The sequence below is a fragment of the Bufo gargarizans genome, chromosome 7 (genome assembly GCF_014858855.1).
Source record: "Bufo gargarizans isolate SCDJY-AF-19 chromosome 7, ASM1485885v1, whole genome shotgun sequence".
NCBI lineage: Eukaryota > Metazoa > Chordata > Amphibia > Anura > Bufonidae > Bufo > Bufo gargarizans.
In genome coordinates this window covers 202284377-202299009 of record NC_058086.1, presented here as the reverse complement: position 1 = coordinate 202299009, position 14633 = coordinate 202284377, and positions in this window count along the sequence as shown.

Genomic DNA, 14633 nt, shown 5'->3' with positions numbered 1-14633 from the left:
ATCTTCTGGAGGCCAGGCGAGGTGTCACCGCTCACCTCTTGTTTTTTGGGTCCCTTTTTTAGATCCCTCTATCCCAGGGATCAGCAACCTTCGGCACTCCAGCTATTGTGAAACTACAACTCCCAGCATGCGCCTTTCACTTCTGTGGCAGTTCAGAGAACGGGCAAGTAAGTGTGCATGATGGGAGATGTAGTTTCACAACACCTGGAGTACCAGAGGCTGCTGATCCCTTCTCTATCCCATCAGGATCAATGCCGAATTCTTAAAGGGGTATTTCCGTATGGATTGGTTCCCCCGACAAATTGCTTCTGCTTCCCCTTATATTCTCCACATGACGCATTTTTAGGCCTCTTGCACACGAACGTGCCCCTGCTGCGGACTGCAAATTGCGGTCTGCAATGCACAGGCAACGACCGTGGGCCAGCCACAGGCGGATCGCGATCCCATTCACTTGGTCCGCGATCTGTCCGTTCTGCAAAAAGATAGGACAAGTTCTATCTTTTTGCGGAACGGAACACCACAGAAGCACTCTGTAGTGGTTCCGTTCCCTTCCGCACCGCATCTCCGTATTTGCGGACCCATTGAAGTGAATGGACCCGCATCCGTGATGCAGAATGCACACGGCCAGTGTCCCATGTATTGCAGACCCGCCGTATGCGGGCCGCAACACAGCTATGGAGGACACACGGTCGTGTGCAAGAGGCCTCACGTAGATCCTATTCTTGGTAATATCCCTGGTGGTCTAGAGGTTAATAACTAAAGTCTTTGGTGGTGAAGGGTAAATGATATCATTGGAGGTGCTCTTAGGTAATAAAGGTAAATCCACCACTTTTAAGTATGCAAATGACTCTAGGAGCAACGGGGGCGTTACCATTACACCTAGAGGCTCAGCTCTCTCTGCAACTGCTGCTCCCTCGGTGCTATGATTGACAGAGCCAGACAGGCATGATCACATTTACACTGCCTGGCCCTGCAGAGTTTGCGGCAGTTGCAGAGAGAGCAGAGCCTCTAGGTGTAACGGCAACACCCCCGTTGCACCTAGAGGCTCATTTGCATATATTACATCATCACTTTTCTCAGCAATGCGGACACATATGAACATGGGACCAACACAGATGCCTTCAGCTCCCAAGCGCACATGCAACAGGTCAGCCAGTGTCATAGGTACAAATCTGCTGCCAGATGCCCTTTAACTCTAGGCTGCCCATACATAACCATAAGGGATTCACAGTGCTCAAGTAAATAGAGAATACGTTAGCCTATTAGTGCTCAGACAGTAAATCACAACATTTAACTCTATGTATGAAATTAACTCTTTCGCAGTGATCCACTGGGTCACTGCATTAGGTTCCTAACAGCACAGTCCTCATCCAGTGCATCGATGGGCAGGTCGGCAGCGCATGGGAAGCTGGCATCTCTAGTTTAGACTGGAACCACTACTTGGTGACAACTGACAAGCCCGGTGGGATGTTTAATTGTGGGCACACTTATTATTTATATTACTCACTTATACAGCGCTGACATATTCCGCAGCGCTTTACAGACATTATCATCGCTCTGTCCCCGGGAGCTCACAATCTAAGCTTCTATCAGTCTGTCTTTGGAGTGCGGGAGGAAACGGGAGAACACGGGGAGAAGTCCGTGCTGCCCACATTGGTTGTCACCCAGCTTTTCCGCAGCCCTGAGAGGTAAATCTTTCTTCGTAAGGCCTCATGCACACGACAGTATTTTTTTGCGGTCCGCAAAAAGGGGTTCCGGTGATCCGTGTCCGTTTTTGTTTCCGTTTGTCTTCCTTTATTTTTGGAGGATCCCCAGACATGAAGGAAAGTAAAAAAAAAATCTAAGTCAAGTTTGCCATGCAAATGATAGGAAAAAAACGGACGCGGACGCAGATGACAATCTTGTGTGCCTCCGTGTTTTTTCACGGACCCATTGACTTGAATGGGTCCGCAAACTGTTGTCCGTGACTGGAAACACGGATCATGGACGCGGATGACAAATGGTGCATTAGCCGAGTTTTCCACTGCCCCATTGAAAGTCAATGCGTCCGCAGAAAATCACGGAAAACGGAACAACGGACACGGGACACAACAACGGTCGTGTGCATGAGGCCTAAGTCAGTGACCAAGAAATGTTTAATACCATTCTAGGAAAGCTTGGTGACAACCTCTGCGGAAGCTATACTGGTGTTTATATCAGTCGTCACCCATAACACTTTGTAACAAAACAGATGGGTGCCGCCCACAATTGTAGCCATGTAGGTGGCCACCCAGCTTTCCCAGGATCAGATAAATGTATAAATCCATATGAATATCAGCCTGTAACATCGATGACATCAGAGCTCAGAGCGAAATGTTCTCCCAACAAGACACTGAACAATTGAAATTGAACGCAACAAGCATGCCAGAACTGTACGCGGCGGCGCTGGGGGATCATGGGATACAATGTGACACTGATTTCTATCTGCCGTCATCTCCTAGTGTTTAGGAAACCTGTCACTTTATTGTGCTAACAATTTACCCGCCACAATGAGACAAAATCTTCATTGTGCTCGGCTCAGCCGCTCATCTATCTCATTCTGGCACTTTCTCCGTATCCTTGTCAAAATCTCTTCTAATCAGGCCAAGACTAATTAATGCCGCTTCTCCGCATATTCAGCAGGGAAATTGTCCTTGTAAGTAAAGCGAAAAGTATTTGCAAACAACGGAACAGAATAATGAATAGCGAAACCCATCGTCTCCGGTCTGGCCGACCGCGAAAGACCCCAAAAAAAAAAGTAAAATTCCCTTTAATTTGGCACCTGATAGTCCAGAAATTTGGACAGTCTGCCACTTACTTCCAGCACACAATTTTACTAATTTTAAGTAGTGACTGTCCAGTAATCCAGTTGATGCTGGATTAAAAGAATTATGTCAGCAGGATCAGACCTATCAAACCAGACATGCTGCCTTGTAGGATTGATCCTGCTGATTAAAATGATACCTGTCTTGTAAAAATCGGTTGTGGGGTTCCCGAGAAAAAAGGCTTTCATTCTTTATCCAAATGAGAGCTTCAGTGCACCGAGGGGCGGGGCCTAGCCAGTGCTGGTCACGCCCCTCGGTGCACTAAAGTCCTCATGTGCATAAAGAATAAAAATCTTTTTTCTCGGGAACGCCACAACCGATATCCACAAAAGAGGTATCATTTTCATCAGCAGGATAAACCCTACCAGACAGTATGTCTAGTTTAAGAGGGTTGATCTTGCTGGAAGGTGCACTTTAATTAGATATTTTGCTGAGAATTTGGCCATAAATATTTGTTGAGATGATGCCTCTGCACCTCTGGCTCCACCATAAACACGGTGATTACAGGATCAGCGGCAATACATCTAGGGTGACGCTTATCCTGAGAGAAAATATGGGGTTGAATGGGTTAAAACTTAGCCTGACTCATCTTTGTTTTCCTGATAACACAAGTTGGGGGATGGATTTGCCAGATTATTGACTCTGCTGAAGTCAAGGATGTTTCTCGTTGGCAAAAGTCATCTTAAAGGGGTTTTCTAATGTCATAAAATATTATAAAGTAAATAATTCCGACATACGGTACATTGAAATCTGATATCTGACAATCCAGAAAGTCCTGTAATCCAGCACAAAGCAATAAGCCGAAAACTGAAGACAACTATAGTGACAGCAGATTTACTGCATTTGTTACATGCAACGGAGAGCCCCTTTAATTTTTCATTTTTGGGGGGGCAGGGATAGATTGCACCAGTCCCTACAGATTGCACTGAATTCATTACTTTGCTGTGGAAAACATCTGCCTTGGAATGAAATCTTAGTAAAGGTTCTGACAGTAAATCCCGGGGGGGCCCTGCCTGCGGCCCGAAACCACAAGCTGTGAGAGGCCAGCTCGCATGGCTGACATGTATTCTTCTTAATGCAGAGTCAAACCAAAGCCCGCTCCCCCCAGGGCTGTGGTCTGCGCTATTGATTTAGGTTCTTCTCTCCAGGCTGTAAAACACCCAAAACCCACGTATTAAATTGACGGCCTCAGAAAACATTTGTACAACGTAACAGTGCAAGAATATTGCCCATAAAATATTTACGAGCCGCTCGGATCCAGAAGGGAGCGGAATCCTTGTTTCGGCCCTTGCTGACAAACTGTTACAATGTAACAGTAATGGATACATTGCTCAACCTGTTCAGGGGCCCAGGAAAGCTGGGTGACAGGTATGATTGCACCATATGGGTTCACATACTTTCCCAGAAACAAATATAATTAACAGCTGGGGTACCCCTTTATATATAGGCCACGCCCCTAAATGCCCCCACTTAAAGATCTTGCTCGCTCAGCACCTGAAGAATAGCAGGGGGAGTAGCACACAGTACCATTTTTCAGTCCTTGCTATCATTTGGAAATCTGTCTAGTGACCCCGTATTTATAAACAGGAGTCAATATGAACAATCAGAGCTGCAGTGTAAAGCAAGAGGGATAGTCAAAAGCAATAGCCCGAAATATTTGGTGGATTCCAGATTATGTCTGACTCCAAAAGTCACTGATCATAGAGGCGTCCTAATTTATGGGGTGCATTTAAGGGTTTCCATAATTAGAAAAAAAAAATGGTTGCTTAGCTCCATAAACAGCGCCACACCGCTCCTCGGGTTGTGTGTGGTATTGAAACTCAGCTCTATTAAAGTAAATGGGGCTGAGCTGCAATACCATATGCAACCTGAGGACAGGTGTGGTGCTGTTTCTGAAAGAAAGCAGCCATATTTTTCGAGTCCTGTACAAATCCTCTAAGACAGGGGTCAGCAACCTCCGGCACTCCAGCTGTTGTGAAACTACAACTCCCAGCATGCTCCCTTCACTCCTATGGGAGTTCTGAGAACAGCCAAGCAAGTGTGCATGCTGGGAGTCGTAGTTTCACCACACCTGGAGTGCCGAAGGTTGCTGACCCCAACTATAAGATCTAGAACTAAACAATAATCCCACCTCATTTATATGGAGGAGTGGAGAGCAGCTACGTAGACCATCTTTTTTTTTTTACTAGAGGACCCCTAGATATCTGCCTTACCCAAACAGCACATTGAATTCAATAGGAACTGTGTAATACAGCATTTCACCTGTGGTGGCGCTGCAGGGAATTCGACCACCTGCTCTCATGTTACCATAGAGTTTATAGGTTATCTCAGCAGCATGATCAGAGACTCTCTCGTCGAAAGTGGACAAGCCCTTTAAGAACTCTACAGACTTGAAAACCATCTTTCTATCATGACCCACCATTATAAAGGAACTTGACATATTAGACTTTTGGTTTTAAAAGATACATTTTTTCCTCTTATTAACTTCAAAGGAAGCCATTAAACAGTTTTTTCCTTCTTCTCCTGAACGCGTGCTCGTTACACCATCATTTTAAGTAATTAAATCAAAATAAGTGGTTCTACAAATCTATTTTAATGCATCGTCTAATTAAATGTGACCTAGACTGCGAACTCCAATCATTAGTTACATGAACTGTGTAACGTCGTGCGGACCACTTTAATCAGTTCTGTGGGGTGTAATCGGCCGGCTGACATTACTATATGTTCTGTACACACCTGCAAAAAAACCGAAATTAAGCGTCGTCCGTCCCATAGATAATTGCATCTGCATCAATGTTATTTTACTACAGAGACACAGGGTGGAAAAAACTTCCATAAAATCAAAACTATTTTTTTTTTAAACTTCTATTCAACCCATTCTTTAGATTTGCTGAGTGACCACCGATGTGACTGCCTTTCAGAGGTTCTCATAAATGGTCACCTAGCTTGTTTTGAGGTTGTTTGTCAACTTTTCTACCCCAAAAATAAACATCTGGAAAAAAAAGGTGAGAGATTTGGGGGATGTAGGTTCAGGTAAACAGTTTTTATTTTCTAATATCCCTGTGGTCTAGGGTTTAACAGCACCCTGGTGGTCTAGGGTAATTAGGGGGCCAATGCAAGCTTTGCTGGTGGTTTAAGTCCTAAAGGGGTCAATGCCAACGTCCTTAATGGTCTAGTGTATTGTGGAGAGTTATGGGGCTATGGAGTTAATATTGGCATACCTGTGGTTTTAGTTCATTAGGGGATTAATGTCAGCTTCTCTAGTGGCCAATGGCAGGTAAGGGGTTAATGTAAGCATCTCTGGTGTCCTTGGGAAGTAAAGGATTAATGTCAGTAATGGTCTAGGGTACTAAAGGGTTGATGTTAGCATCCCTTGTGGTTAAGTACCACGAGGAGTTCATGTCAGCATCCCTGGTGTTCTAGGGCAGTAAGGGGGATGGCACACATCCCTAGTGATCTTGGGAAGTAATGGGTTTAATGTAAGAATCCCTGGTGGTCAAAGGCAATAAGGGGATTAATGTAGGCATCACTGGTGTTCTACGATAGTAAAGAGTTAATGTCAACATACCTAGTGTTCTAGGGCTTCATTTAGGCATCCCTGGTGTTCTGAGGCAGTAAAAGGTTAATGTGAGCATCCCAGAGGGCACTAGTTCATTGGCCAAGATGACCAGGTAGGGACATTCAGCCTAGACAGGAAGTGGGCAGAGAATACTGCTCCAGTGTTTGCACTTGGGTGTTTAGAGTCTATACAGAGCCATGAGTAGCACTGGTACCACATGGTCTTAGGAAGCAAAGGGTCAATATAGACATCCCTGGAGGTCTAGGACAGTAAGAGGCAATGTCAGCATCCCTGGTGCTCTAGTGCAGTAATGGGTTAATGTCAGCATCCCTAATGCTCTAGTGCAGTAATGGGTTAATGTCAGCATCCCTGGTGTCCTAGTCCAGTAATGGGTTAATGTCAGCATCCCTGGTGTCCTAGTGCAGTAGTGGGTTAATGTCAGCATCCCTGGTGTTCTAGTGCAGTAATGGGTTAATGTCAGCATCCCTGGTGTTCTAGTGCAGTAATGGGTTAATGTCAGCATCCCTGGTGTCCTAGTCCAGTAATGGGTTAATGTCAGCATCCCTGGTGTCCTAGTGCAGTAATGGGTTAATGTCAGCATCCCTGGTGTCCTAGTGCAGTAATGGGTTAATGTCAGCATCCCTGGTGTTCTAGTGCAGTAATGGGTTAATGTCAGCATCCCTGGTGTTCTAGTGCAGTAATGGGTTAATGTCAGCATCCCTGGTGTCCTAGTGCAGTAGTGGGCTAATGTCAGCATCCCTGGTGTTCTAGTGCAGTAATGGGTTAATGTCAGCATCCCTGGTGCTCTAGTGCAGTAATGGGTTAATGTCAGCATCCCTGGTGTTCTAGTGCAGTAATGGGTTAATGTCAGCATCCCTGGTGCTCTAGGGCAAGAAAAGGGTAAATGTAAGCATCTCTGGTGATCTAGGGCAGCGAGGGATCTGGCTAGCTTGGGCTTGTGTCTGCCATCCATATACTAACATCATCACATGACAATCATAACATTTAGGAGTAAAAAAAAAATCTGAAATATTGGGCAGTTTTATAGGATTCAGGCTCCGGGTAACAAGAAGAGTAGCCCACGCTATCCCCAATTACATAAGTATCACACATACATAGGAGCATTTTGTCTATGTTCATTACCAAATACTGCTATACACTGCCTAAATAATACGTCTATACGGTGTCTATATAACATACAGTACATAACTCATATAATACCACAATATAGTGCTCAGAAATTATACCACCCTATAGTGCTAAATAATACGTCTATACGGTGTCTACATAACATACAGTATATAGCCCACATAATACCACCATATAGAGCAACTGACCCCCCCCCCCCCCCATAGGTACATCACTGGGCCAAAGACAATAAGTCTAGTAGTGGAAAATATTACAAATGTGAATACTAAGACGCTGGTCGGCTTCATCGCCGTCACGGTTGAGTTATTGCTGCGTCGTCCCGAAGAATAAACAATACTTTGCAGGATTAAAAAAAGAAGCAAAAAAAAAACTCGAGCGTCGCCGTCGTCTCTGCGAGAAAAGGTTTTCTTTGTTTTACGGAGACGCTAAATGTTTTAATTCTAGATGGATTATGTCGATGCCAAGGCTTCTTTATTCTGCGTTGCGAGATCTTTTACGTTGTATGCCTGTGCCAAGTCGCTGCGGTGACCGTACAATGATTTCATGTCTAGGATGTGTCGCCATAACAACCACAATGGAGGTTTCTTTGTTCGGAGGAGATAAGTGGAGCTGCCGTGAAGGTAAGTAGTCAGAGCTTGGAGCTATCGGAACTTATCTTTTTATATGTAACCAAAACACCCGGGAAAATGACCACTAATTGCGTCGTATAGTCCCACAATTAGGACCTCGATGAAGAATTTTAACTTTTAGCACTCTTCTCCAGTGTCTGCTGGGGCTGCCACTAGGGGGAGCAGGTTGAATATGTATTTAAATTGCTACCATTAATTTCAGTGGGAGCTGTATGAGTAGGTAGCGAGTGAGCTCCCCCTTGTGGTGGCTGCAGGCAGCCAAAATAGTGTTCTTTTTGGCAATTTTTATGGGAAGGACTCAAAGAGACATACATTAAAGATTTGAATATATCAACCATGTTTAGATTGTAAGCTCCTGCAGCAGGAAACGCTATTCATCGTTCGTCATTATCCTGAAAGCGTAAAAATGTATAATATTCAATATTTGTGCGGCTAAAAAATGATTAGAAGTGATGGGGTTAATGTCACGTCTCAGCAGCTCGTGTCGGCCCGTTCTCCCCTGGATTAGGTACCTTAAATGCTGAACTGAGCTGCTAATAAGGGTAATGTGTTCTCGCCATCCGTCATCTCACCACAGCTGGGTATTAAGTGCGCTCGGTGCAGGTCTTATAAATAATCTACTATCCACAGAGAACCATTAAGACGTTACACATTAAATCCACAAGGAACGTAAAGCGAGTCCGCGGCTGATTAAAACGTGTTGCACTTGGCTTGTGTAGGAAGAGGTGAGGATCGCATCTAGTGATGGCTTTGACATCTCCAAGTAAGTGAGATACATATTTAAAGGGAACCTGTCATCAACGTTATGCTACCCATACTAACGGCAGCATAAAGTAGAGACAGGTGAGTTGATTTCAGCGGTCTGTCGTTTAAAAGTTAAAAGTAAGTGGTTGCCGAGAACCAGCATCACAATCATTGTAGACTGGGCCTGGAAAAGAGTCACAGCCGCCTGAGAAGAGTCATGGTCATTCATGAATTCCTGCTCTCCTGCTGATGGCTGACAGTCTTCTACCTAGTTTTCTCTCTTTCTCTCTAGGAGAGAACTGCCAATCATCAGCAGATGGGCGAGAGCGCAGGAGATTATGAATAACCAGGACTCTTCTCAGGTAGATCTGACTCTTTTCAAGGCCTGGGCTGCAATGATTATGATGCTGGTTCTCAGCAACCACTTACTTTTAGTTCATCAGTGACACACCGCTGAAATTTCTGTCACTATTTTATGCTGCCCTCAGTGAGATCAGCATAACGTTGTTGACAGGTTCCCTTTAAAAGCTATGGACACTTTTCTTATTGGTCTCTATAAAAAAATGTTCAGCCGTTTTTGAGATACAAGGGTTAAAAATCTGTCTGTTTGCAGGGTATCACTTTTAAGCCTTATCTCTGATCTCCTGACCCCATAAACATTCATTGTAACTAAACTCTTATCAAACTGATGAGAATACTCCTAAAAGGGTTATCCTGTGATTGATGACAAAAAATGAAAATCAGACATCATACAGAACATGACAATACCTTTCTAACAAAGCTAGAACCAGAGCTGGACCTCACATGGATCCAGAGATCCCACCATCCATTTCTCCAATTGCTCTGCCATCTTATCTTCAGCCTGGCAGCTCAGGGAGGGACGTGTCCTTTCTGCTGCAGCTCTCTCCCTGTAACTGCCGCAGCTTCTAACAGAACATTTGGCTGGTGAAAGTTGAAGATTTAAAGAGAGCACGTCCGACCAGCTCAGTAAGATGGAGAAAAAATAAGGAAAAGGACAAACAGCAGGTGGCGCTATACAGATAGATTTTATTGAATAGCTCACTGGCTATACAGAATTTTTAACTACAAGCAATCACAAAAGTATTCAGATCCAGGGGCTGGTTTGAAAAATGTAGAATATGTTTCTTGATACAACCCCTTTAAATGAGAGTTTATGAGGTCAAGAGATCAGAGATAAGGCTTCACATGAGCTGTCAGCCGACGGGACTGAGAAATGATACTCTGCAAAGAGACCGATATTTAAACCTTGGCCCAAAATAGGTAAAATCTAATCATAAAAAAAGTCCCAAAAGTGTCCATAGCCTTCTGCTATAATAAAGAAGAGGAATGATTTAGTCAAGGTGAGGGGTTACAGTTAAGGACACACACAGACAGGACAGACGCACAGGAGCTACATAGTTACTAATGTCACCATACAATAACAATGTACTCCAGAGTGAAGATTCGAATAAACATTTCTTTTCATGCGGCTACACATCTGACTCTACTGTCCAAAGGGACCCTCATTAAACTGTAAGAACGCGTTTAGGCTACTTTCACATCAGCGTTTTCCATTCCGGTTTTGAGATTCGGCAGATGATCTGAAAACCGGAGGTAAACGCTTCAGTTTTGTCCTCACTTATTGTCAATGGGGACAAAACTGAACTGAACGGAGTGCGCCAGAATGCATTCTGTTTTATTGCGTTCTGATTTCACACGTCACTCTACAGTACACAAATTCTGCCATATTGTAACACATAATGTTACCATACAGTACACAGAAACACTGCCATATTGTACTCAATGTCACTTTACAGTACACAAATTATACTGTCATACTGTACTCATACGATCATTATACAGTACACAAATACTACCATACTGTAACACAAAGTCACCATACAGTATACATGAATACTGCCATACTGTAACACAATGTCACCATACAGTATAAATGAATACTGCCATATTGTAACACAATGTCACCATACAGTATAAATGAATACTGCCATATTGTAACACAAACTCACCATACAGTATACATAAATACTGCCATACTGTAACACAAACTCACCATACAGTATACATGAATACTGCCATACTGTAACACAAACTCACCATACAGTATAAATGAATACTGCCATACTGTAACACAATGTCACCATACAGTATACATGAATACTGCCATACTGTAACACAAACTCACCATACAGTATACATGAATACTGCCATACTGTAACACAAACTCACCATACAGTATACATGAATACTGCCATACTGTAACACAATGTCACCATACAGTATACATAAATACTGCCATACTGTAACACAAAGTCACCATACAGTATACATGAATACTGCCATACTGTAACACAAAGTCACCATACAGTATACATAAATACTGCCATACTGTAACACAATGTCACCATACAGTATACATGAATACTGCCATACTGTAACACAAACTCACCATACAGTATACATGAATACTGCCATACTGTAACACAAACTCACCATACAGTATACATAAATACTGCCATACTGTAACACAATGTCACCATACAGTATACATGAATACTGCCATACTGTAACATAATGTCACCATACAGTATACATGAATACTGCCATACTGTAACACAATGTCACCATACAGTATACATGAATACTGCCATACTGTACACAATGTCACCATACAGTATACATAAATACTGCCATACTGTAACACAATGTCACCATACAGTATACATGAATACTGCCATACTGTAACACAATGTCACCATACAGTATACATAAATACTGCCATACTGTAACACAATGTCACCATACAGTATACATGAATACTGCCATACTGTAACGCAAACTCACCATACAGTATACATGAATACTGCCATACTGTAACACAAAGTCACCATACAGTATAAATGAATACTGCCATACTGTAACACAATGTCACCATACAGTATACATGAATACTGCCATACTGTAACACAAACTCACCATACAGTATACATGAATACTGCCATACTGTAACACAAACTCACCATACAGTATACATGAATACTGCCATACTGTAACACAAACTCACCATACAGTATACATAAATACTGCCATACTGTAACACAAACTCACCATACAGTATACATGAATACTGCCATACTGTAACACAAAGTCACCATACAGTATACATGAATACTGCCATACTGTAACACAAACTCACCATACAGTATACATGAATACTGCCATACTGTAACACAAAGTCACCATACAGTATAAATGAATACTGCCATACTGTAACACAAACTCACCATACAGTATACATAAATACTGCCATACTGTAACACAAAGTCACCATACAGTATAAATGAATACTGCCATACTGTAACACAATGTCACCATACAGTATACATGAATACTGCCATACTGTAACACAAACTCACCATACAGTATACATGAATACTGCCATACTGTAACACAAACTCACCATACAGTATACATGAATACTGCCATACTGTAACACAATGTCACCATACAGTATACATGAATACTGCCATACTGTAACGCAAACTCACCATACAGTATACATGAATACTGCCATACTGTAACACAAAGTCACCATACAGTATAAATGAATACTGCCATACTGTAACACAATGTCACCATACAGTATACATGAATACTGCCATACTGTAACACAAAGTCACCATACAGTATAAATGAATACTGCCATACTGTAACACAATGTCACCATACAGTATACATGAATACTGCCATACTGTAACACAAACTCACCATACAGTATACATGAATACTGCCATACTGTAACACAAACTCACCATACAGTATACATGAATACTGCCATACTGTAACACAATGTCACCATACAGTATACATGAATACTGCCATACTGTAACGCAAACTCACCATACAGTATACATGAATACTGCCATACTGTAACACAATGTCACCATACAGTATACATAAATACTGCCATACTGTAACACAATGTCACCATACAGTATACATAAATACTGCCATACTGTAACACAAACTCACCATACAGTATACATAAATACTGCCATACTGTAACACAATGTCACCATACAGTATAAATGAATACTGCCATACTGTAACACAATGTCACCATACAGTATACATGAATACTGCCATACTGTAACACAAACTCACCATACAGTATACATGAATACTGCCATACTGTAACACAAACTCACCATACAGTATACATGAATACTGCCATACTGTAACACAATGTCACCATACAGTATACATGAATACTGCCATACTGTAACACAATGTCACCATACAGTATACATGAATACTGCCATACTGTACACAATGTCACCATACAGTATACATAAATACTGCCATACTGTAACACAATGTCACCATACAGTATACATGAATACTGCCATACTGTAACACAATGTCACCATACAGTATACATAAATACTGCCATACTGTAACACAATGTTACCATACAGTATACATGAATACTGCCATACTGTAACACAAACTCACCATACAGTATAAATGAATACTGCCATACTGCAACACAAAGTCACCATACAGTATACATGAATACTGCCATACTGTAACACAAACTCACCATACAGTATACATGAATACTGCCATACTGTAACACAATGTCACCATACAGTATACATAAATACTGCCATACTGTAACACAATGTTACCATACAGTATACATGAATACTGCCATACTGTAACACAAACTCACCATACAGTATAAATGAATACTGCCATACTGCAACACAAAGTCACCATACAGTATACATGAATACTGCCATACTGTAACACAAACTCACCATACAGTATAAATGAATACTGCCATACTGTAACAAAATGTCACCATACAGTATACATGAATACTGCCATACTGTAACACAAACTCACCATACAGTATACATGAATACTGCCATACTGTAACACAAACTCACCATACAGTATACATAATACTGCCATACTGTAACACAATGTCACCATACAGTATACATGAATACTGCCATACTGTAACACAATGTCACCATACAGTATACATGAATACTGCCATACTGTAACACAAACTCACCATACAGTATACATGAATACTGCCATACTGTAACACAAAGTCACCATACAGTATACATGAATACTGCCATACTGTAACACAATGTCACCATACAGTATACATGAATACTGCCATACTGTAACACAATGTCACCATACAGTATAAATGAATACTGCCATACTGTAACCCAATGTCACTATACAGTATACATGAATACTGCCATACTGTAACACAATGTCACCATACAGTATAAATGAATACTGCCATACTGTAACCCAATGTCACCATACAGTATACATGAATACTGCCATACTGTAACACAAAGTCACCATACAGTATACATGAATACTGCCATACTGTAACACAAACTCACCATACAGTATACATGAATACTGCCATACTGTAACACAATGTCACCATACAGTATACATGAATACTGCCATACTGTAACACAATGTCACCATACAGTATACATGAATACTGCCATACTGTAACACAAAGTCACCATACAGTATAAATGAATACTGCCATGCAGATAGAGTACACATAAGTAATGCTGACATACCATGCTCACATACAGTACACAAATAGTGCTTTCATACTGTCCTCATGTCACTAGTCAG